We start from the raw sequence: 23,377 nt of genomic DNA, 5'->3' as shown, positions 1-23,377 counted from the left end.
CCTCGCTGGTGGAGCGCCTCGCTGGGCGTAGTGGCCTCGCTAGTGTAACACCCCGCAACACCTGATGGCCATGCTAGTGGGGGACCTTGCGAAATGGTGCCCCAACCATGCCTTGGCCGCGCGCATGAGGCCCAGCACCAGGTGGCCTCGCGAGATGGCGTCACGTACACGCCTATTCTTCGCCCTTAACACCTCAAGTGGACATCTCCTCTGAGGGTCAACCATGACTTCGAAATTTAGAGGGAAAGGCCTAAGAATAATTCAAAAGGATCATGTTGGTACAATCTTGTACGGGGTACGACCGTTAAGACCCCGTACACGTGATCCTGACACTCATGATAGACGAGTAGTTGGAGCATTAGGAAAGAGGACAGAGTCGACACCACTACCTCCTGCGCCACTACGCTTGCCACCATTCATCAGACACGGGTACAGACAAGTAGTGGAGACATCCTCCTGACACCTGCTCCTGTACGGGATGTACGACCACAACCTCTGAAGCCACTCCCCTGACACAGTACATATGTACCACTTGGTCTCCTGGACCACTATGTACCTAAGGCCATTAGAGCCTACTATAAAATGAACTCTAAGACCACCTGAAAGGGGGTTGGAAATTTCACTGTAGTAGAGGCTTGAGTGTGAATGAAAGACTGAATTCTTCATTATTGTTCTATCATTGTTCTTGAGTTATTTTTCAAGTTCTTACAGCTTTCCGATTAGTGATCTAGATTTGATAATTTTTCCAACTCAACTTAGTTGACGAGTTCTCACCGTCAACAGTTAGTTTTTATCTCCTAAGTATTTATTTGGATTATAAGTTGATGATTACCCATTGGCTACTATGACTAGGTTTATTGCCAAGGCTTAAGACTGAGGATCGTGCTCGAGACCGTTCTATTATCTCCGCTCGGAATTCAAGGTAAGAAAACTGCACCCTGTGTGGTTGTGAACGGGACATAGATTCCCAAATATTGATTTCTTGTATTATGCGTTTGTAAGATTGATCTGTCATAAAAGGAAGATCGGCCTAAGGGAGCCGGTGCTAATGGTAAATGTACTAAGCAAGACCCAGCCTAAGCTAGCCGGGGCCAGCTAGATCAACAGGGGGCTCAGCCTAAGGGTACCAACCCTGATTACTTGAGATTATGTGATTGTCATTGATTAATTGAATATCTGTAATCTGTTTTATGTTTACATGAGATGAGCTTGATTGAATATTCTTATTATTACATATGATTGTTGTTTTTGGTTTTCTTGCTGGGCCTTGGCTCACGGGTGATACGTGGTGCAGGTAAAGGCAACGGTAAGCTGGATCAACCACGAGTTGGAGAGATCTGGGGGCGAGGTGTATATTGTCAGCTGCTCGTCCACCACAGCCGAGGGAAAGTACAAGGAGAGAAGCCTAAAAACTTGTATTTTTCCATTAGAGTGGCCACTGATTGTATATAACTTTTGAGAGTTTGTAAATTAACATTTAAACCTTGTTTTTGGGATCCCATGTTCCAAACATCTATTTTAATGAATAATTAACCGTTTATGATCAAAGTCTTTTAACCCTAATCCAATTGTTGACCTTAGGATCACATTTTTCATAAAATGACTTGATTAGCAAGTCCTGCACTATTTTAACTACACAGTGTAACGGTCTTGATTATCCAGGGCGTTACACGACCAATAACAAGGCACTGTACTACATGTTGACTAGCATGGTCGACACTCTCAAGACAAATGTTGACGGTGAGAACTCGTCAACTAAGTTAGATCAAGAACTTTTGAAGTTGTAAAAGAAGTGAACTTTAAACTCACTAAACTTTATGCAAACTTCCTTACCATTTCAAGAACATCAAATGTAAATGATGGAATCCTAGAATGAAAAATGGAGAGAATGTTGAATGCCTCTTTTCATTAGCAATAACTGGTTACAAAATTCCTTCCCCCTTTTCTCAGGTGAAGGGAGGTCACATTTATTCTAAAGCACTATTGGCTCACTGTACATGGTGGTCCCTGAGGACACGATTCTGCATATGCAGTCTATAGATGGTAGTGGTGCCAGGAGCGTGGTGGTCGGCTCCAGTACACGCCAGCAGTCTACAAAAGTACTCCTGTCTTGGTACCATGTTGTACTCCACTACTTGTTGGGTACGAACCTTATAGGCGTGCTAGGGGAGTACTTGCTATGAACCATTCTTGTACTCCACTAGTCTGGCATGGACATCGTGTCCGTACTCTAACTCCTTTTCATTTGTAGGTGAATTCCGTACCTATACGAGCTCCTCAGTCATACATAGGCTTTCACCCCCACAAGGTACCTTATTCTTCAAGTATCGAAATCCCTATACGTTATCATGGATGACACGGTCCCAATATGCCTGGGAGGCAAGGATCTCGGGTGATGGCCCGATGAAAAGGATACGTAAGGGGCCTCTCATGCCTTAGGCACGATATCCTTGGCGCTAGGTATGACATTGTAGGCAAGGCGTTTGCCTCGCGAGTCCTTCGATGTGAGATGTGACGCCACATGCGAGGGCTGACCTCGTGACCCGCTTGGCATGAGACGCGATGCTCTGTAGGCAAGGCATGTGCCTTGCGAGACCTGCATGGTATGAGACGGGGCACAAGGGGTGTCCTCGTGAGACACATAATGTGAGGTAAGGCTCCGTAGGTGAGGTTGTGCCTCGCGAGACCTGCAAGGTGAGAGATTGGGCATACGACGTGGCCTCACGAGATGCTCGGCACGAGGCGAGGTGAGGTTCTGTATGTGAGGCTCTGCCTCGCGAGACCTACAAGGTGTGAGATGGGGTGTGTGACATGGCCTCGCTAGATGCTCGGCGCGAGGCGAGGCTCTATATGTGAGGCGTATCCTGGTGAACGCGCGAGGCCATTGGTGCGAGACCATTAGTTTTCTACGACCATTGGGTCGAATTGGATTCTATGTTTTGATGAGTTTTTGAGTTGTTTAAAGCTTGGGTTTTGATGGTTTTGGGCCATTGAGATGATTGGAAACTTTGTTTTTGGGATTTGGATATGTTTGGATAGGTTTATGGAGTGTTTTGAAATGGGTAAAACGAAGGTTTTTGGCTGAGTTCTAGGTCGAGCCGTGACCCTATTCTTGGGCGCTGCAGCCTAAGCTTAACGAAGAAGAGGGGCTGGTAGGCCTTAGGGCTGCGACGCTTGGTAGGCAGGCCGTGGCGCAAGGTGCAGGCAGAAAAGGGCAGGGGCCTCTGTCTGGAGGCGGGCTGCGACTCAGGGGTGTGGGGCCGCGACGCATAAGGGGAAAATTGGACTTAGGGAGGTTTTGCATGTGGGAAATCAATCCTAAGGGCTCAGGGTCGATTCTACTACCCGATTTAGTAGGATTCGATGTCCTGGAGGCTAGGACTCGGTCTGAAAGCCTTTATTTACTCATTTTTGATGAGATTCTATACTTGGTTGTGACTAGGCTATCGTTAGGGGCTCAGGATCAAGATAGTGCTCAAGGGTCATTCTTATTTTACATTATACTCAGACCTGAGGTAAGAAAACTGCACCCATTATGTGACATACGTGATTAGGGCTTGGCCCGAATACTAAATATGGTTTTGATTGAGCATTGGCCCCTATAAATGCGCATGATTATGATTACGCTTGTGATTATTGATGAAGCATGTTGAGTGCTTTATATATGGATGTTTATTATATGATGAATGGATGTTTAGCATTATATACTTAAGAAAAGCATTGACTTATTAGTCAAGGACGACAATAGCGCTGAGCGCTGGTCGTAAAGCATAAACTTATGAGTTAAGGGCGGCAATAGCGCACTAAGCGCTGGTCGATATGATTGGATCTGATTAGGAGCACATTACACGCTTATTCGACCCGATGGTCGTAGAAAACTAAAATGCTAGATACACTAGATCAGCTCCAAGGCTAGTTATGCTGAGGATAGGGCAATGGGCCCCAAGGTGACTTATTAGTCCAAGATCTCAGGGCGCTGAGACCACAGTGTGACTTATTAGTCATGTGCTTGGGAAATGGGCCCTGATATAATTATATTAATCATTTGTTTAGGGCATTTGGTCCCATATGACATTGTAGTCATTTAAATGAATGGTATGCATGCATGAGTAGTGTTATTACTGCTTGGCATGCTAGATATGCATCTGTATATGTTGTTCATGCACTTGCATTAAGTTTTCTTGCTAGGCCTTGGCTCACGGGTGCTATGTGGTGCAGGTAAAGGGAAAGGAAAGTTGGACCAGCCATGAGTTGGAGAGCTTAGGTGGTGATGTGTACATGTGCAGCCGCTTGACCACCATGGCCAAGGTTTCTCAGAGGAACTAGGGTGTAACCCTATTTTTGCTGCTTAGGTCAGCGGGTTGTAGCTTTTGAGTTGTAATGACCATTTTGAAATGGTAAACAACATTGTAAACGTTATTATGGGATCCCATGTACAATTTAATGTTTATAATGAAACGCCCATTTGTTTTAACCGAAATTTTTAACTGTGGACCAATAATTACATTTAGATACATGTTTATGGCCTAATGTCTCGTTTAGCGAGTTAAGCATGATTTAAAACACACAGTGTAACAGTCTTGGCTACCCAAGGTGTTATAACTTGGTATCAGAGTATGCCAAGGTTAGGGGTTCTTGTAGATAGGCTGGGCATGTACACTCGCCACTAAAGACAAGCTCAACTGAAGGGTCGATATCTACTTATGTGGTTATGTGTTTAACATGTTTAAATAGGATATAAATGCTTTATCTCCAAGTTTTATTAAGTAGCATGAGATATAATGATAGGGCATGGCCCTTGACTACTATATGGTTTAAATGGAACGTGCTTATTAGCATTGATATTGCTTGTGAATGCCAAAGGACCGCTTATTAGCACTGTTATATGGACATGCAGGTCAAGACACACCCATTAGCGTTGCTATAGATACATGTATGCCAGAAAATGCTTATTAGCATTGTTAATGTCTATGAATATCATGAAGTGCTTATTAGCACCAGACTTGTATATGAATCGACATGCTTATTAGCATGACTATTTAATGTGAATGGTTATATGCTTGATCTTGGACTGTGAGGCGGCATGAGGTTTAGTTATCACTACCTAACTGGCCGAATTGATTATTGCAGCAAGGTATAAGCTTGGAAGTATGCTTCCAAGGCAGATTGAATCATCATCTGGCTAGGAAGATTAGGGCCAGAATTATAGATAAAGTTAGGATAATGACCAGGGCCAGACACCATAGCCAGCTCCTGAGAACTGGTAGTAGTTGTTTGTTGATTTGCAAGCTAGGGTATTAAGGCAGGAAGAGAAATCTGCCTCCTGAGATAACAACAGGTTCGTGCAGGGAACATTCTACCAGAAGCACCACCTGTGATGGTGCCAATAGTTGAGCAGTTGTTAGAGGCTAGAAATATATGGGAACCTCTTTATGAAATGTTCAGGAAACAACACCCTCCAGTCTTGAAGGGTAGTGCAGATTCGTCTAAGGTCGAGCAGTGGATGTGTAACGCCCTGGATAGCCAAGACCGCTACACTGTGTACTTGTAAAAGTGCAAGACTTGCTAATCAAGTCATTATTTTAAAAACGTGTCACTAGACATGTAAGTGCTAGGGTTAAAAAGGCTTTGGTCTTAAAAGACTCATTTTATATAATTAAACTGTTATATACATGGGATCCCAAAAGAAACAGTGTTAAAAGAAAATTTACAGACTCCCAAAGATACATGAGTAATCACTAGCCATTCTAAGGCAAAACAGACAGTCTTTGGGTCACGCGTCCCTGCCTAAACCTCAACCGTGGCGGCTGAGCAACTGGCTATGTACATTCCACTCGCTGAGCTCTCCAATCAGGGCTGGTCCAACTTGCCCTTGCCTTTACCTGCACCACATAGCACCCGTGAGCCAAGGCCCAGAAAGAAAACATCATATATAACACAATCAATGATATCAAACAGTTAAGTCATCAAGCATGATTTCTCATCTATTAATTCAGCACATATACCAAGATTCAAGATGCAATCAATCACTCTTATCACATAATATTCAGGGCCGACGACTTAGGCTGCACCCTCTGTTTAACCCACTGACTCCGGTCCACTTAAACCGAGCTCAGTGCATAATAAGCTGTCCTCGGTTACCAGTGGTCGAGCCGCGCCCTGTGCGCTAGTGAAACCCTTGGCACCCTTAGGCCATTGGTTCACTAAATAGCTTGCATGGCATAATACCATCATTTCAAGCCTTTAGAATAGGGAACCCTTAGTCCCGTCACATATATTCAACCAGGTGCAGTTTTCTTACCTTTAGTCTGTACGATTATTGATTATGAGCAACGCCCCTCAAGCACGATCCGTTCCCGAGCCTAAGCCTTTATCACCTAGTCACAACCAAAGTATAGGGTTCCATTAATATTCAAATATAGGTTTCCGGTTACATAACTAACTCCCGGGGATCTGAATTCCACCAAGCACGGTGGTGAAACCAATCCCGAGCAAACTAAACCACATTCCCATGCTCAAAAGTTCATGTGCACAACCAAGGGCTGCGACCCTTGAAGCTTAGCCGCGGCCCTAGCCTCAAAATAGAACCAAGGCCAACCTGAACAAAGACACGCGCCGCAACCCTTGCTTTGGGCGCTGCGATGCCCACCCTTGGCTCTTTGGCCTTTCTTCATCCTAGGGCCGCAGAGCTCTAGAACAGAGTTGCAACCCTTCCCTTCGTGCCCAGAAAACCCACCATTTCAAAGCTCAAAACCTCATCCAAAACCACCCCTAAGCTCCCTAATTCAACACCCAACATTTCCACAACTTATTACACAACTTATGCTACATATTTCAGTAGAAATTCAGTCTAAAGAAACCATAGAAATTTCCCTTTCAATTCTTGAAACTCTAAGAACTTAAACACCCAATTTAACCAGCCAAAAACTCAAACCCAAATCATCAATTCATGAATTAAAGCTTACCTTCTTGATAGAACCCTTCCTCTAACCAAAACTCAGTTGATTCCCAATGATTTCCCAGCTCAATTCCACCTTAAACAATAGTTGGACAGCACTTCAATAACCAATTGATACACAGAGTTAAACTTCAGAAAAAAAACACATGGATTAACCCTTACCTTAGTCTTGATTTAGTCCAGGATTGTTTCTTGAGCTAAGTCTCAAAGTCCAGCTTAATTTCCCAGCTCAAAGGTCCCAAATTTCCCTCTGTTTTCCTTTGGATTCTCACTTAGCTTATTCCCTTTGTTTTCCTTGAGAGAGAGAAGAAAGAGCTAAGAGAAAAAGTGTTTAGGTTCATTTATCTTTTCCTTCTAAGGGTTTCCTTATGTTTATCTTACCCACCAAGTTAATTCCCAAAGCTTGGGGTACCGGAACCCTCCCCGAGGGCAAAATGGTAAAATCCCCCAATATTCCCACCTAGACATCCTAACCTCAAATATATCTCCATATATTTATTTTCATAACCCAATAGTCTAAATAGCTACCCGGTACCTAAAATACCCCTGACTTGTCCAAAGTCATATTTTAAGTCCCGTTGTAACTTTTCCCACCATCTGACCCTAGGATCGTCTCGAGTCGTGCTCTGGGGACCTGCCCACATAATAATGTGGTTCTTACATATATCACATGTTTATTTCATATTATCATAAAAACATTACTAAACATATAATTACACATTTAAATCACAATTAATCCATTAATGCCCTCCTGACACACTAATCAAGGCCCTTAAGCCTTATTAGCGATTTTGGGTCATTACAGGATGAGTATGGTTACCACCATCCTAGAATTTATGAGGGTGTATGGTAATGAGAGGGTGGCCTGGGCCACGTATGTGTTTCCGGAGGATGCCCAAATTTGGTGGGAAGTGATATCCTAGACCAGAAATGTTAATGCCCTGGATTGGAAAGGTTTTCGAACTCTGTTTAATGAGAAGTATTACAATGACGCCATCAGGGCGGCAAAGGCTGAAGAGTTCAGCAGATTACTTCAGGGCGACTCATCAGTGACTAGATATGCCCTTAAATTTGATAGATTGGCAAAGTTTTCTAGGGAACTAGTGCCCACTAATGGGCCCAGAAGAGAGAGGTTTCTCCAAGGGCTATAACCTATGATAGCCCAGGATGTTCGTATTACAACTGTGCCAGGAGTGACTACCTATGCACATGTTGTTGAGAAGGCACTCACAGCTGAGAGTGCAAAGAACAAAATCTGGTGTGACAATGCGGCCAGGAGAGATATTAGGAGGGTGGGACCTCCATTTATGAGCTCAAGTAGGGGTGGGGCCCCTAGTGATCAGAAAAGGAAGGCTTCTAATGCCTTTCCAGCTCCAGGCCTTGATAGGAGACCTCGTGGCATTTCAACAGGCCGCCAGGGTGGCAGTGAGGGCTGGAGGACTTTTTTGGAGTGTGCCAGATGTAAGAGGCGTCACATAGGAGAGTGTCGACCAAAGACCTACTTTTTATGTGGGGTAGTGGGACACCTAAAGAAGGATTGCCCAAGGTAAGAAAGGAAGAACCACGAAAGGCAGATAGCTTGACTCCAGTTTGAGTGTTCGCGTTGACTCAGGCAGAAGCTGAGGATTGTCCCTTAGTATTCACAGGTCATCTTTTTAGTGCTGGAACCCCTTATACTATTTTGATTGATTCTGGTGCTACACATTCTTTTTTTGCTAGTAGAAGCATTGATAGATTGTGTAGACCGTGTGATTATTATGCTGTGGGGTTCATAACTTTATTATCCACTGGAGAGTTAGTGGTATCCAAGAGATGGGTCAGATCATTGCCAGTGACAATGGAGGGCAGAGAGTTGTCAGTTGATTTGATAGAGTTGGTTATGATCGACTTTGATATGATTCTGGGCATGGACTAGTTATTGAAGTATGGGGCAACCATAGATTGCAGGAGGAAGATGGTAACCTTTGAGCCTAAAGGTGAGGGTCCTTTTGTATTTTTTGGCACTGTGTATGGACCCCGTGTACCAATGATATCTGTATTGAGGGCTAGAACTCTATTGCAAGGTGGTTGCATAGGATTCTTAGCCAGTGTGGTAGATACCACTCAGGTTGGGCTAGTGGGACCAGATTGATCTGTGAGTTTCTGGATGTGTTTCCAGAGGATTTACTAGGGTTGCCGCCACACAGAGAGATTGAATTTGTGATTGAATTGACACCAGGGATGGAGCTAGTGTCTAAGCACTTTACAGAATGGCCCCAGCAGAATTGAAAGAACTAAAGATACAACTGCAGGAGCTGTTAGACTTGGGTTTTATTAGACGCAGTTTCTCACCATGGGGTGCACCAGTGTTTTTTGTAAAGAAGAAGGATGGTTCTCTAAGAATGTGTATTGACTACAGGGAATTGAATAAGTTAACAATCAGGAACAAGTATCCTCTGCGAAGGATAGATGATCTGTTTGATCAGTTGTAGGGTAAAATGGTATTCTCAAGATAGACCTTCAATCTGGTTATCATCAGCTAAGGGTCAAGGAGGGAGATATACCGAAGACTGCCTTTCACACTAGATATGGGCATTATGAGTTTTTAGTCATGTCCTTTGGGATGACTAATGCCCTAGCTGCTTTTATGGATTTGATGAACAGAGTGTTCAAGGATTATTTGGACTAGTTTGTGATTGTATTCATTGATGATATTCTGGTTTATTCTTAGTTAGAGTCAGAACATGAATAACATTTGAGGTTGGTTCTATAGAGACTGAGGGAACACAGATTGTTTACAAAGTTTAAGAAGTGTGAATTCTGGTTATCTCAGGTAACTTTCCTTGGGCACATTGTTAGCAAGGAGGGGATCAAGGTGGACCCAACCAAGATTGAGGCGGTCAGAGATTGGCCAAGGCCAAATAATGCTTCAGAGGTTAGAAGTTTCCTTGGGTTGGCAGGCTATTATAGGCGTTTCGTGGAAGGATTCTAGAAGATTGCCACCTCATTAACTGAACTGACACACAAGAATTAGAAGTTTGTGTGGTCAGAAAAATGTGAGAATAACTTCTAGGAACTGAAGTAGAGGTTAATTACAGCTTCAATTCTGAGTCTTCCAATAGATCAGGAGAAGTTTGTGATTTAATATGATGCCTCACATCAGGATTTGGGTTGTGTTCTTATGCAGTCAGGGATGGTGATTGTTTATGCTTCACGCCAGTTAAAAGAGTATGAACAGAGATACCCCACTCATGATTTAGAGTTTGCAGCTGTGGTCCTTATGTTAAAGGTATGGAGACATTACCTTTATGGAGAGAAGTGTGAGATTTATACTGACCACAAGAGCCTTAAGTACTTTTTCACACAGAAGGATCTAAACATGAGACAAAGGCGTTGGCTGGAATTGGTGAAGGATTATGATTGTGAAATCCTGTATCACCTAGGGAAGGCCAACGTGGTAGAAGATGCTTTAAACTGGAAGGGCCCGGGATAGATTTGTAGTGCGAGATTGATATCCAGAGAGTTAGTAGATGATATGACCAGAGCTGGTATAGAATTGTTGGTGGGCCAGTTGGCCAGCATTACGCTACAATCTACGCTGTTAGAAAGAATAAAGGAAGGTCAGTTGGGTGATCCACAATTGACAAAGATTAGAGAGGATGTTTTAGCTGGAGTGTCTAGAGACAATACAGTGTCAGATATGGGCTTGTTCAGATACAAGGGTCAGATCTGTATTCCGATGGACGCTATTATCAGACAGGAGATTCTAGATGAATCTCATACTACTCCTTACTCTTTGCACCCAGGCACCACGAAGATGTATCAGGATGTGAGATCACTATATTGGTGGCTTAGGATGAAGAGGGATGTGACAGAGCATGTGGCTAAGTGCTTGACATGTCAACAGGTCAAGGCTAAGCATCAGAGACCAGCAGTGCTATGACAGCCCCTAGACATCCCAAAATGGAAATGGGAGGACATCACAATGGATTTCGTGGTGGGGTTACCCAGGACTGTGGGTCAACATGATTCTGTGTGGGTTATTATGGATCGATACACCAAATCATCTCACTTCTTATCAGTGAGGACAACTTATACAGTTGACCAGTACGCAGATCTCTATGTAAGAGAGATTGTGCGCCTTCATGGGGCATCGAGGTCGATCGTGTCAGATCGAGACCCCATATTCACTTCCAAGTTCTTGGGAGGTTTGTAGAGGGCCATGGGTACATTGTTGAGGTTTAGTACTGCTTATCATCCTCAGATAGATGGACAATCTGAGAGGATGATCCAGATATTAGAGGACATGCTACGAGCATGTGTGCTGGACTTTGGTGGGTCTTGGAGTAAGTATTTTCCTTTGATAGAGTTTTCCTACAATAACTGCTATCATTTGACCATTGGGGTGGCTCCTTATGAGATGTTGTATGGTAGGAAATGCAGATCTCCTATTCATTGGGATGAGACAGGAGAAAGGAGATACTTAGGTTCTGAGGCAGTTCAGAGGACCAATGAGGCTATTGAGAAGATCAGAGCTCGGATGCTAACCACATTCAGTATAAGTTCAAGACACATATTGCTTCTCAAAGCAGACATAAAAGTTAAGCTGATCCCAAATGTAGGAATGTGGAGTTCCAAGTGGGAGACTATGTTTTCCTTAGAGTCTCACCATGGAAAGAGGTGAGGAGATTTGGAAAGAAGGGCAAGTTGAGCCCTAGATTTGTAGGACCATTTGAGATCCTCGAAAGGATTGGTTAGGTATCCTATAGGTTGGCTTTACCACCGGCACTGTCGGCCGTACATAATGTATTTCATATTTCGGCCCTTCGAAAATATGTGTCAAACGTGACTCATGTGTTGAGTTACGAGGATCTGGAGCTTGAGGCAGATCTCTCCTATGAGGAACAACCAATCCAGATACTAGATAGGAATGAAAAGGTCCTGAGAAACAAAACTATACATTTGGTTAATGTATTATGGAGGAACAACAAGGTCAAAGAGGCGACCTGGGAGCTGGAATCAGATATGCAGAGTCAGTATCCCAAGCTGTTCAGGTTTTCGAGGAAATTTTTTTTGTAATGAGGGGATAGTTGTAACGTCCCAAATTACCTAATAAGGCTTAAGGCCTTGATTAGGGGGCCAGGATGGCAAATTATGGAAATTACATGTTTATGTGTTTTATATGCGTGTAAATATGTGATTATGTAAGTTATATTATTATATGGCTTGATATGCATGTTTAGGTGTATTAATTAAACATGTGGGCCCGTTTCTTATTAGAAGGGCAATTTTCGTAATTTGACTAGTTATGGGTATATTTGGCATATATGTGATATATGTGTGAGACCACATTATTATGTGGATATATTTGGGTTACTCGGCATGGGGCGATCCTAGGGAGCAAACTAGTGGGAAAGTCACAACGGGATCAATATTTGAATCGGTGTAAGTTAAGGGGTATATTGGGCATTTAGTACATTACCGAGATTTTGGGTAATGGGAATGATTATTTGATGATATATTGAGGGTTAGTAAGATCAGGAGGAAATTATGGGAATTTCGACTATTTTACCCTTGGGGGGGTTTTTGGGACCCTGAGCATTGGAATTTACTTGAGGTTACTTAAGCTTGAAGTAACCTGTCAGAAAGAAAATACGTTCAAAAATACTTTTCTCTCTCTCCCGTTATTCTTTATTATCGTTCGTCGCATTTTCGAAGGAAACTCGAGTTTTAGAACTTAGATTCAAACAAGGATTGAGTCATAGTAATTCTAGGAAAGATTGGAAGCTTATTAACTGGAGGATTTAGCAAGAAACGATATAATCAGAGGTAATTTAAGCTTTGAATTTATGAGTTTCTGTTTCTTAAAGTTTCTTAAGTTTTGAATTGGATTCTTTTTTATGAGTTTTTGAGTTGTTTGAAGCTTGGATTTTGATGGTTTTGGGCCATTGAGATGATTGAGAACTTTGTTTTTGGGATTTGAATATGTTTGGATAGGTTTATGGAGTGTTTTGAAATGGGAAAAATGAAGGTTTTTGGCTTAGTTCCAGGTTGGGCAGCGACCCTGTTCTTGGGCACTGCGGCCCAAGCTTAACGAAGAAGAGAGGTTGGCAGGCCTTAGGGCCGTGGCGTGAGGCACGGGAAGAAAAGGGTAGGGGCCTCTATCTGGAGGCGGGCTGCAGCTCAAGGGTGTGGGGTCATGGCGCTTAAGGGGAAAAATGGCCTTGGGGATGTTTTGAGTGTGGGAACTAAAACCTAAGGGCTTGGGGTTGATTCTACTACCCAGTTTAGTAGGATTTGATGTCCCGGAGGCTATGACTCGGTCTGGAAGCCTTTATTTACTCATTTTTGATGAGATTCTATACTTGGTTGTGACTAGGCTATCGTTAAGGGCATAGGATCAGGATTGTGCTAGAGGGTCGTTCTTATTTTACATTATACTCAGACTTGAGGTAAGGAAACTGCACCCATTATGTGACATATGTGATTAGGGCTTGGCCCGAATACTGAATATAGTTTTGATTGGACATTGGCCCCTATAAATGCGCATGATTATAATTACGCCTATGATTATTGATGAAGCATGTTGAGTGCTCTATATATGGATGTTTATTATAAGATGAATGGCTGTTAATCATTATATACTTGAGAAAAGCATTGACTTATTAGTCAAGGATGGAAATAGCGCTGAGTGCTGGTCGTAAAGCATTGACTTATGAGTCAAGGGTGGCAATAGTGCGCTGATCGCTGGTCGATATGATTGGATTTGATTAGGAGCTTATTACACGCTTATTCGACCCAATGGTCGTAGAAAACTAAAGTGTCAGCTACACTAGATCAACTCCAAGGCTAGTTATGCAGAGGATAGGGCAATGGGCCCTAGGGTGACTTATTAGTCCCAAATCCGAGGGCGCTGAGACCCTAGTGTGACTTATTAGTCATGTGCTTGGGCAATGGGCCCTGATATAATTCTATTAATCATTTGTTTAGGGAATTTGGTTCCATATGGCGTTGTAGTCATTTATATGAATGGTATGCATGCATGAGTAGTGTTATTATTGCTGGGCATTCTAGATATGCATCTGAATCTGTATATATTGTTCATGCACTTGCATTAAGTTTTCTTGCTAAGCCTTAGCTCACGGGTGCTATGTGGTACAGGTAAAGGGAAAGGAAAGCTGGACCAGCCATGGGTTGGAGAGCTTAGGTGGTGATGTGTACATATGCGGCCGCTTGACCACGACGACCAATGTTTCTCAAAGGAACTAGGGTGTAACCCTACTTTTGCCGCTTAGGTTGGCGGGTTGTAACTTTTGAGTTGTAATGACCATTTTGGAACTGTAAACAACTTTGTAAACGTTATTTTGGGATCCCATGTACAGTTTAATGTTTTTAATGAAACGGCCATTCCTTTTAATCGAAATTTTTAACCTTGGACCAGCATTTACATTTAGATGCACGTTTATGCCCTAATGTATCGTTTAGTGAGTTAAGAACGATTTAAAACACAGTGTAACGGTCTTGGCTACCCGAGGCGTTACATTTAATATATCTATTTCTTTTAATGGACCACAATTGTGTATTGCATGTTTGGAAAACGAGCTTTATATTCTGCGACCTAACGAACCCCTCGCTCTTAACAATGTTTTATTCAAAGTAGCTAAACCTAGGACCAATAAACATCAAAATACTGATAACGATAGCATGAGGTATTTATGGCATTTGAGACTAGGTCACATTGGATATGATAAAGTTCAAGGACTTACAAAGGACGGGCCTTTGAGGAAACACAACTTTGGTGAATTACCTATCAGTGAATCTTGTCTAGAAGGAAAACTGACCAAGCATCCATTCTTTACAAAGGGTGATAGGGCCAAGGAACCACTTGGACTTGTTCATTCAGATGTTTGTGGACCTTTGAATGTACAAGCCAGGGGTGGTTTTGAGTATTTTTTCACTTTCATTGACGATTACTCTAGATACTCATGTCTTTACCTAATGCATAGGAAATCAGAAACATTTTCAAAGTTTCAGGAATTCCTAGCAATGACTCAAAACCAATTAGGTAAAACGTTAAAGATCTTGCGATCTGATAAGGGTGGAGAATAGTTGGATATGCAGTTCCAAGATGATTTAACTAAACTTGAGATTTTATCACAACTTATTGCCCTAGGTACTCTGCAACAAAATGGTGTAGCGGAACGCCAAAACAGAACTTTATTGGAAATGATTAGATGCATGCTTAGTTACTCAATTCTGCCAACTTCATTTTGGGGGCATGGAATTGAAACTGCGAACGACATAATAAATGTCATACCGTCGAAATCAATCCCCAAAACACCTTTAGAACGCTGGAATGACCGTGAACCTAGCTTATGTCATTTTAGAATTTAGGGGTGTCCCGCCCACGTCCTGAGGAAAAAGGAAGGAAAGCTAGAACCGTGAACCGAAGTTCGCATGTTTTTTGGCTATCCTAAAGGCACTCGGGGTGGACTTTTCTATAGTCATTCAGAAAAGAAAGTGTTTACTTCTACGAATGCTATTTTTCTGCAAAATGACTATGTCTAAAACTTCAAACTGCACAACAAAATAGTTTTAGAGGAGATGGTTGAAGAATTGACTCCAACCAATATTCCATCGTCATCAATGCAAGTTAATGATGAAATTCCCACTCTTCATGTTCAACCGACACACATCGATTTAAATGAAGAAAGTACCACTGTTCCTGAGCAAACAATCATAGAGCAAAAGTACCACTATTCCTGAGTAAACAGTCATAGAGCCTTGTCGTAGTGGGAAGGTTTCTAGGAACCCAGTTCACTATGGTTTGGATGGTGAAACCAATATGGTTGTTGGTGACACTGGTGACGATGATCTGTTGTCTTTCAAATAGGCAATGGCTAGCCCTGAAAAGGAACTATGGCTCAAAGCCATGAAACAGGAAATGGAGTCCATGTACTCAAATTCCATCTGGGATCTTGTGGAAGCACCTAGTGACTTTAGGGCCATTGGGTGCGAGTGGATCTACAACAAGAAATGAGGTGCTGATGGAAATATCGAAACTTATAAAGATCGATTAGTGGCAAAGGGTTATACTCAAAGAGAAGGCGTGGACTATGAAGAAACTTTTAGTCCTGTAGCCATGCTCAAGTCCATTCTCATCCTCCTGTCCATAGCAGCTGCTCTCTACTATGAGATATGGAAAATGGATGTCAAGACAACCTTTCTTAATGGGAAGCTTGACGAAGTCATTTATATGGATCAGCCAGAAGGATTTAAAGTAGCTGGACAAGAAGGAAAATTTTGCAAGTTGAATAGGTCCATTTATGGACTTAAGAAAGCTTCTCATTTTTGGAATCTTAGGTTTGATGAAATAATCAAAACCTATGGCTTTGAAAAAAATATTGATGAGCCTTGTGTTTACCAATTGAAGGCAAATCAAATAGTGGTATTCCTGGCTCTTTATGTAGATGATATCTTACTCCTTGGAAACAATGTTAAGAAATTATCAAATGTGAAGAATTAGCTGAGCACTCAATTCCAGATGAAGAATTTGGGTGAAGCAAGTTATGTTCTAGGTATCTAAATCATTAGGGATAGAAAGAACAAACTCTTAGCTATATGTCAAGCAACTTACAATGATAAAGTGCTTGAACGTTTCTCAATGACAAATTCCAAGAAAGGACGTCTACCGTCCCGCCATGGAATTCATCTTTCAAAGAAGCAGTCTCCCCAGAATTCTGAAGAGGAAGATGCAATGAGAAAAGTTCCTTATGCATCTGCAGTTGGAAGTCTGATGTATGCTATGTTGTGTACTAGACCAGATATCTGCTATGCAATGGGAGTAGTGAGCAGGTATCTGTAGCGTCCCAAATTTTCTAATAGGGCTTAGGACCTTGATTAGCGTGCCAGGAGGGCAATAATTGATTTAATTATGCTAATATGTGAATTAAATGATTATATGATTAGAAGTGCATGTTTAGGTGAATTAAATATGCTTGTGGGCTCCATTTGGTTTGAGGGCATAAATGTGATATATATGTGTGTTGTGATTTATACCATGAGTGTGTGGTGACATGTTCGTAATGTGCGATTTGAGATGGTCCTAGGGAACGCTTCAACTAAATAGTCACAACAAGGTCGAACACCCAGCTCGGGAGGAGCCTAGGGGTATTTTGGGAATATTGTATGTGTTCAGGAATTACTAGGTAATGAGTAGTGATTTATTGTTTGTTTAAGTGTGTCAGGGATTAAATGGGGATTTATAGGAACACTCGAGGAATTAGCGGGATGTGGAAATGATGGGAATGCCCTTGGTGGCATTGAAGGGTTGAGGATAGACTTGAGGGAATTTTGGTGATTAGGCAACTAGGATAGACTTAGGAAGCTGAGTAGCTTTGAGAAAATACTAGAACTAAGGAAAGACAAAAGGAAGGAAATTCTCAGCTCTCTCTCTCACACTCGGCACTCTCTCCCTCTCTTTAGTGCTTGAAGGTTTGAAGAATTTTTGAGGATTTTAGACTAAGAAATTTATGGATTGTAGGCTTGAGGTGTTTGGGAATTAGCTCACGCTAAAACTGTCACAGAGGTAAGAATTCTGTATTGAATTTTCTAAGTATTTTGCTGTAATTTTTAGTATGATGGCCTAGGTTCAAGTTTGGTTGAATTTCAGTGTTTGAGCTTAGGTTGTGGTGAGGTTTTGTTGAGTTTTTGGATGCTTGTATCAGTCTTGTTGTTTGGATATGAATCCTAGACTGAATTCTAGGATTTAGGCTTGAAATTGGTGAGTTTTAGGGAAGTTAGCTTGTAAAATGCATGGGGAATTCAAGATTTTGGGGCTCGAGCCACGTCCCTGTTCATCAGGTGCCGCGACCCATTTGAACATTTAGGCTTGGGGGCCTCAGAAACTTGCCCAGGCACTGTGACGCAAGGTATAGCACGCTGCGGACTGTGTCCTTTAGCAGAGAAGGCTTTACCCTCTGACTTGATCGCGCCGCAGCGGTCGCGACTCAAATGTGAAATAATGGCTGTTTGAGGGTTTTAAGCTCAGGAACCCAAATGTTAATGCTCGGGAAGGATTTTACTACCCAGTTTAGTAGAATCCAAGGTCTCGGAGGCTAGATTTTTTTTTTCAAAGAAAAAAAAGAGATGAGGTACCCTGAAGATAGAAAAAATAATAGTTCCCATGGAACTCAAAGGAATTAATGGGGGCCCACACAAGCGGTGGAGCATGTGGTTTAATTCGATGCAAAGATAATATTCTGAAGTTCTTATTTGGTTTAGGGATTGATGGATGGTTATTGTGAATGCATTGTGACTAGGTTTTCAAAAAAGCTCGGGTTAGGGGATCGTGCTTGGGATCGCGGTAGTCAATTGGCTCGAGACACAAGTAAGAAAATGGTTGTCCCCGTAAAGCAGGGCATGGCCCTATTGTTTGTGTTTCAGGGCATGGCCTTATTATTTATGTTTAATATATGTGTGAATATATATATATGAATATTATGATGTGTTATGCTTGTTTATGAATGAACGACGAAGGCCGGGAACCGCAAAGGCAGAGAACGACGAAGGCCGGGAACGACGAAGGCCGAGAACGGCAAGAAGTCGGGTAAGGCAAGGGGACGGGATCAGTGTTGAACACGCTGAGTGCATGATGTTAGGGAAAGACCCTCCAAGGGTGGTGTATCCACCCCCTCGGTGACAACTGCGAACTCAGATCCTGGTAAAGCACCTGGGTCGGCTTAGGCTACTACGTGTTAAGTCTGTTGACTGTTTTGCAGATATTGTTGGATTGATATGTGATATGATATATGTTGAGTATTCTTGCTGGGCTTCAGCTCACGAGTGCTCTATGGTGCAGGTAAGGGCAAAGAAAAGGTCGACCAACCATGAGTACAGAGAGCGTAGAGCGACAAGTACATGTTTGACTTTCTTGGCTGCCACAGGCAGGGTTATTTTGGGAAATGTGCTGTAATGAACTGCTTTGTTTCCTAGGTCGACTGTATTTATATTTTTGAGTTGTAATACATTTTCTAAACAATATTTTGGGATCCCAATTGTATAACTTTTTATGATTTCAATGAATGTCCAAATCTTTTTCATTAATGTCGTTAAACAAGTTTTATTTCAATTTATTCACACTTTTAACCTAAAACCTCGATTAGCGAGTTATTGTCACATTTATAACTCACATAGTAACGACTCTAAGGTAGTAGGGCATTACAACTTGGTATTAGAGCATGCCAAGGTTTATGGATCCTAGAGATCGACCGAACATGTATACTCTCTGCCATGTAATCTCGACTAAGGGTTGGTTGGTATTTAATGAACTATATGCTTAACTGCTTGTTTAAGTTGCCCTTTTTGCCTGAATATATGGATAGAGCATGATGAATGTGTTGATATATGCATGATGCTAGAGCATGGACCCCTTGACTATTATATGTTATGTGTGATATGTGAATTTATTGATTGTGGCTGATTGATGAGATTGGGAGGTGGTTTTTCGATGTTGTTATCATGCCTGATGTGTGACGTCATTGATTACAGGCATATTGCAGTAATGCCTCGACGATTAATTCGACTCCGAGGCAATAGGGCCAAGGATGAAAACTAGGGCTAGGACCCTCTACCTGCCCTACCAAATTGGCAATAGTTATTTGCAGGGATGGAAGCTAGACCTCATCGAACAGAGGAAGAGCTTTGAAAATTGAGGCAACAGGCCCCTCCTCGGGGCATTGGGTTACAAGTTCCACAGAGTATGGTACCAGTGCCAGCCCATCCTGCTATGGAGAATAGGTGGGAACCTTTGTATGAAAGGTTCAGGAAGCAGCACCCTTCCACCTTTGGGGGTGGCCCAGACCCAATGAGGGCAGAGCAGTGGATGGATATGATTTATTCCATCCTGGATTCCATGAGGGTGGAAGGGAATGAGAGAGTAGCCTATGCCAGCTACATGTTGAGAGAGTACGCCCACATCTGATGGGATGTCGTGTCTCAGAGGAGAAATGTGGCAGTTATGACTTAGGAAGAATTCATAAAAATTTTCAATGAGAAGTATTATAGTGTTGCAGTCCGAGCTGCAAAGGTGGATGAGTTCATTAATCAGACTCAGAACCGGATGATGGTTACCGAGTATGCCTTGAAGTTTGACTGGTTAGCAAAGTTCATGCCGGACTTGGTGCCTACTGATATGGCACGGAGGGATCGATTTGTGCGGGGATTGAACGTTATGATCGCATGTGACGTCAAGATAACTTTGGATCTGGAAACTACCACCTATGCACAGGTAGTGGAGAAGACCCTTACAGCTGAGGGGGCCGAGGATTAGATTTGGAGAGAGAGTGCCGTTAGGCGCAATGCCCAAAGGATGATGCCTCCTTTTAATGGATCTAGCCGTGGTAGTGGCCCCATATTCTTTTGTTCCTACTGGTTTAGATAGGAAGGTACGGGGTGCTTTCAGTGGCCGTCAGGGTGGGGGAGACAACTGGAGGGGTTTCCCAGTGTGTCCTCGGTGCAAACGACGACATTAGGAAGAGTGCAGGATCAAAGCCTGCTTTACTTGTGGGAGCATTAGTCATTTGAGGAAGGAGTGCCCACAAGCCAGGAAGAAAGAATCGAAACAGAGCGATAGCCTCACTCCTGCCAAAGTATTTACCTTGATCCAGATTGGGGCTGAGGCTAGCCCCTCGATCATGACAGGTCAGATTTTTAGTGCTAGTTCTTTATTTGCTGCATTGATTGATTCAGGGGCTACTCTTTCATTTTTATCTGCTAGGGTGATAGATCACTTGTGTAGACCTAACGATTTGTATGCTAGGGGATTCAGGACTTTGTTGTCGACTGGGGAACTGGTAGTCTCTAGAAGATGGGTTAGAGCATTACTTGTAGAGATATACACTAGAGTGTTATCTGTGAACCTGATTGAGTTAGCGATGGATGAATTTGATATGATCCTGGGGATGGATTGGCTATCAAAGTACGGGGCAACGATTGACTGCAAGCGCCAGATGGTGACCTTTGAACTAGAAGGGGAGGTACCCTTTGTATTTGTGGGGACAGTGAGTGGACCGCGAGTATCTATGATTTCGACACTGAAGGCTAGAGACCTAATGCAAGAGGGTTGCATAGGATTCCTAGAAATTATTGTTGATACTTCTAGAGTTGTTTCGGTTGGACTGGATGGGACCAGATTAGTATGTGAATTTCTTGATGTGTTCCTAGCAGACTTGCTAGGGTTGCCACCACACCGAGAGATCAAGTTTGTCATAGAATTGGCGCTAGGGGCAGAGCCCGTATCTAGGACACCTTATAGAATGTCTTCAGTGGAGTTGAAGGAACTGAAGATTCAGTTGCAGGAGTTATTGGATTTGGGATTCATCAAACCAAGTTTTTCACCATGGGGTGCTCCAGTGTTGTTCGTAAAGAAGAAGGATGGATCCTTAAGGATGTGTATTGATTACAGAGAGTTGAATAAGTTGACCATCAAGAATAAGTACCCATTACCTAGAGTCAATGACTTGTTTGATCAACTAAAGGGGAAGACAGTGTTCTCCAAGATTGACCTTCGGTCAGGCTATCACCAGTTAAGGATTAATGAAGAGGACATACCAAAGACCACATTTCGCATGAGGTATGGACACTATGAATTCCTGGTCATGTCCTTTGGATTAACCAATGCCCCAATAGCCTTTATGAACTTAATGAATAAGGTCTTTAGGGATCATTTGGACAAGTTTGTGAGCATATTCATTAATGACATACTGGTGTACTTTCAGTCAGAGACAGAGCACAAGCATCATCTTCGACTGTTACTACAACAGTTGAGAGAGCACAAGTTATATGATAAATTCAACACGTGTGAATTTTGGTTACCCCAAGTAACAATTTTGGGCCATATTTTCGGTAAGGAGGGGATTCTGGTGGACCCAAGTAAGATTGAGGAAGTGAAAGATTGGCCCAGACTGAGCAGTGTACCAGAGGTTAGGAGTTTATTGGGATTGGCAGGGTACTATTAGCGGGTCGTTGAGGGATTCTCCAGAATAGCCACATCGTTGACCGAACTGACATCTAAGAAGACCAAGTATGTGTGGACAAATAGGTGTGAGAATAGTTTCAAGGAGTTGAAGTGGCGGCTGATCATCACTCCAGTATTGAGTCTGTTGCTAGACAATGAAAAGTTTTTAGTCTACTATGATGCTTCCAGACAGGGTTTGGGGTGTGTATTGATGCAAGATGGAAAGGTGATAGCCTACGCGTCGAGATAGTTGAAGGAGTATGAGCAGAGGTATCCCACACATGATCTGGAATTGGTAGCGGTGGTATTTGAACTAAAGGTTTGGAGGCATTATTTGTATCCCACACATGCAAAGAAAATTTCTAGAAATTTTTGTGCAACATTCAAAGTAAAATCACTTAAAGACTTTTTTGATCTGATCAAAAGGAAGTCTAAACTAGAATTTGGAATTCAAGTAATTTGCATGTGAACTTGGAATTAAAACCCAACTCACGTACAAATTAGAATGCTAAGCAACATTAATATTTTGGAAATGGAATATAATCATATTAGATAAGATTAAATACATAATGAGTGATCATTATCGTCTTTAATACTTCTATAATTTTAACACTTGTTATACTCTGTACATGTTTGATTGTACAACATCAAAGACTTAAAAGTTGGGATTCCCAATTGGTTATGTGAATAGATTGAAAATTTTCCAACATGTTTGATTGTACAACATCAAAGATACAACATGTTTGATTGTACAACATCAAAGACTTAGAAGTTGGGATTCACAATTGGTTATGTGAATAGATTGAAAATTTTCCATGAAGTCATTTAGTGAAATAATTTAATAATAATAAAAGATTACAAAAGAGTTTGTATCTCTTCAATGATACTTTAATGAAGCATGATTATTACAATCACTATATTTTCTAGTTAAGTTGTACAAGAAATAATAACTGCAAGTCAAGTAAGTAGGTTACTGATAATTAACAATGATAAAACCAACGAATATCACAAATTCTGTAAAACATTATTGTAGTGGGAGCGTTAGTTAGTAATTACTCCATTACATATGTAAAGATAATTAAATTATGTGTAACACAATCTAACTATACTTCATTCACATACTTGTATGAAATGAAAATGTTTTTAGACTCGGTATTCTTAAAAAAAAGAGAAATTCATAACCAAGTAAGCAATGGTTGAAACACCATAAATCTAGAAATGGAATTTGAAATTCTATGACATCTGGGATTCTTGAACATCCAACTAAAGTTCATTGAACTTCAGTTTGAAATAGGATATTCAAGATGTAGAGGAGAACAGTCTAAGGCTATGAACAGATAGAAGAATTTATTACTTAAATAAATACCTTCTAATGTAACCAAACTTAAATCTGTTTACATACCCTTATCCACTGCTTTATGCAT

This window comes from Humulus lupulus, chromosome 7 (assembly GCF_963169125.1).
Source record: "Humulus lupulus chromosome 7, drHumLupu1.1, whole genome shotgun sequence".
In the NCBI taxonomy this organism is placed as follows: Eukaryota; Viridiplantae; Streptophyta; class Magnoliopsida; order Rosales; family Cannabaceae; genus Humulus; species Humulus lupulus.
This window is presented reverse-complemented; position numbering follows the sequence as displayed.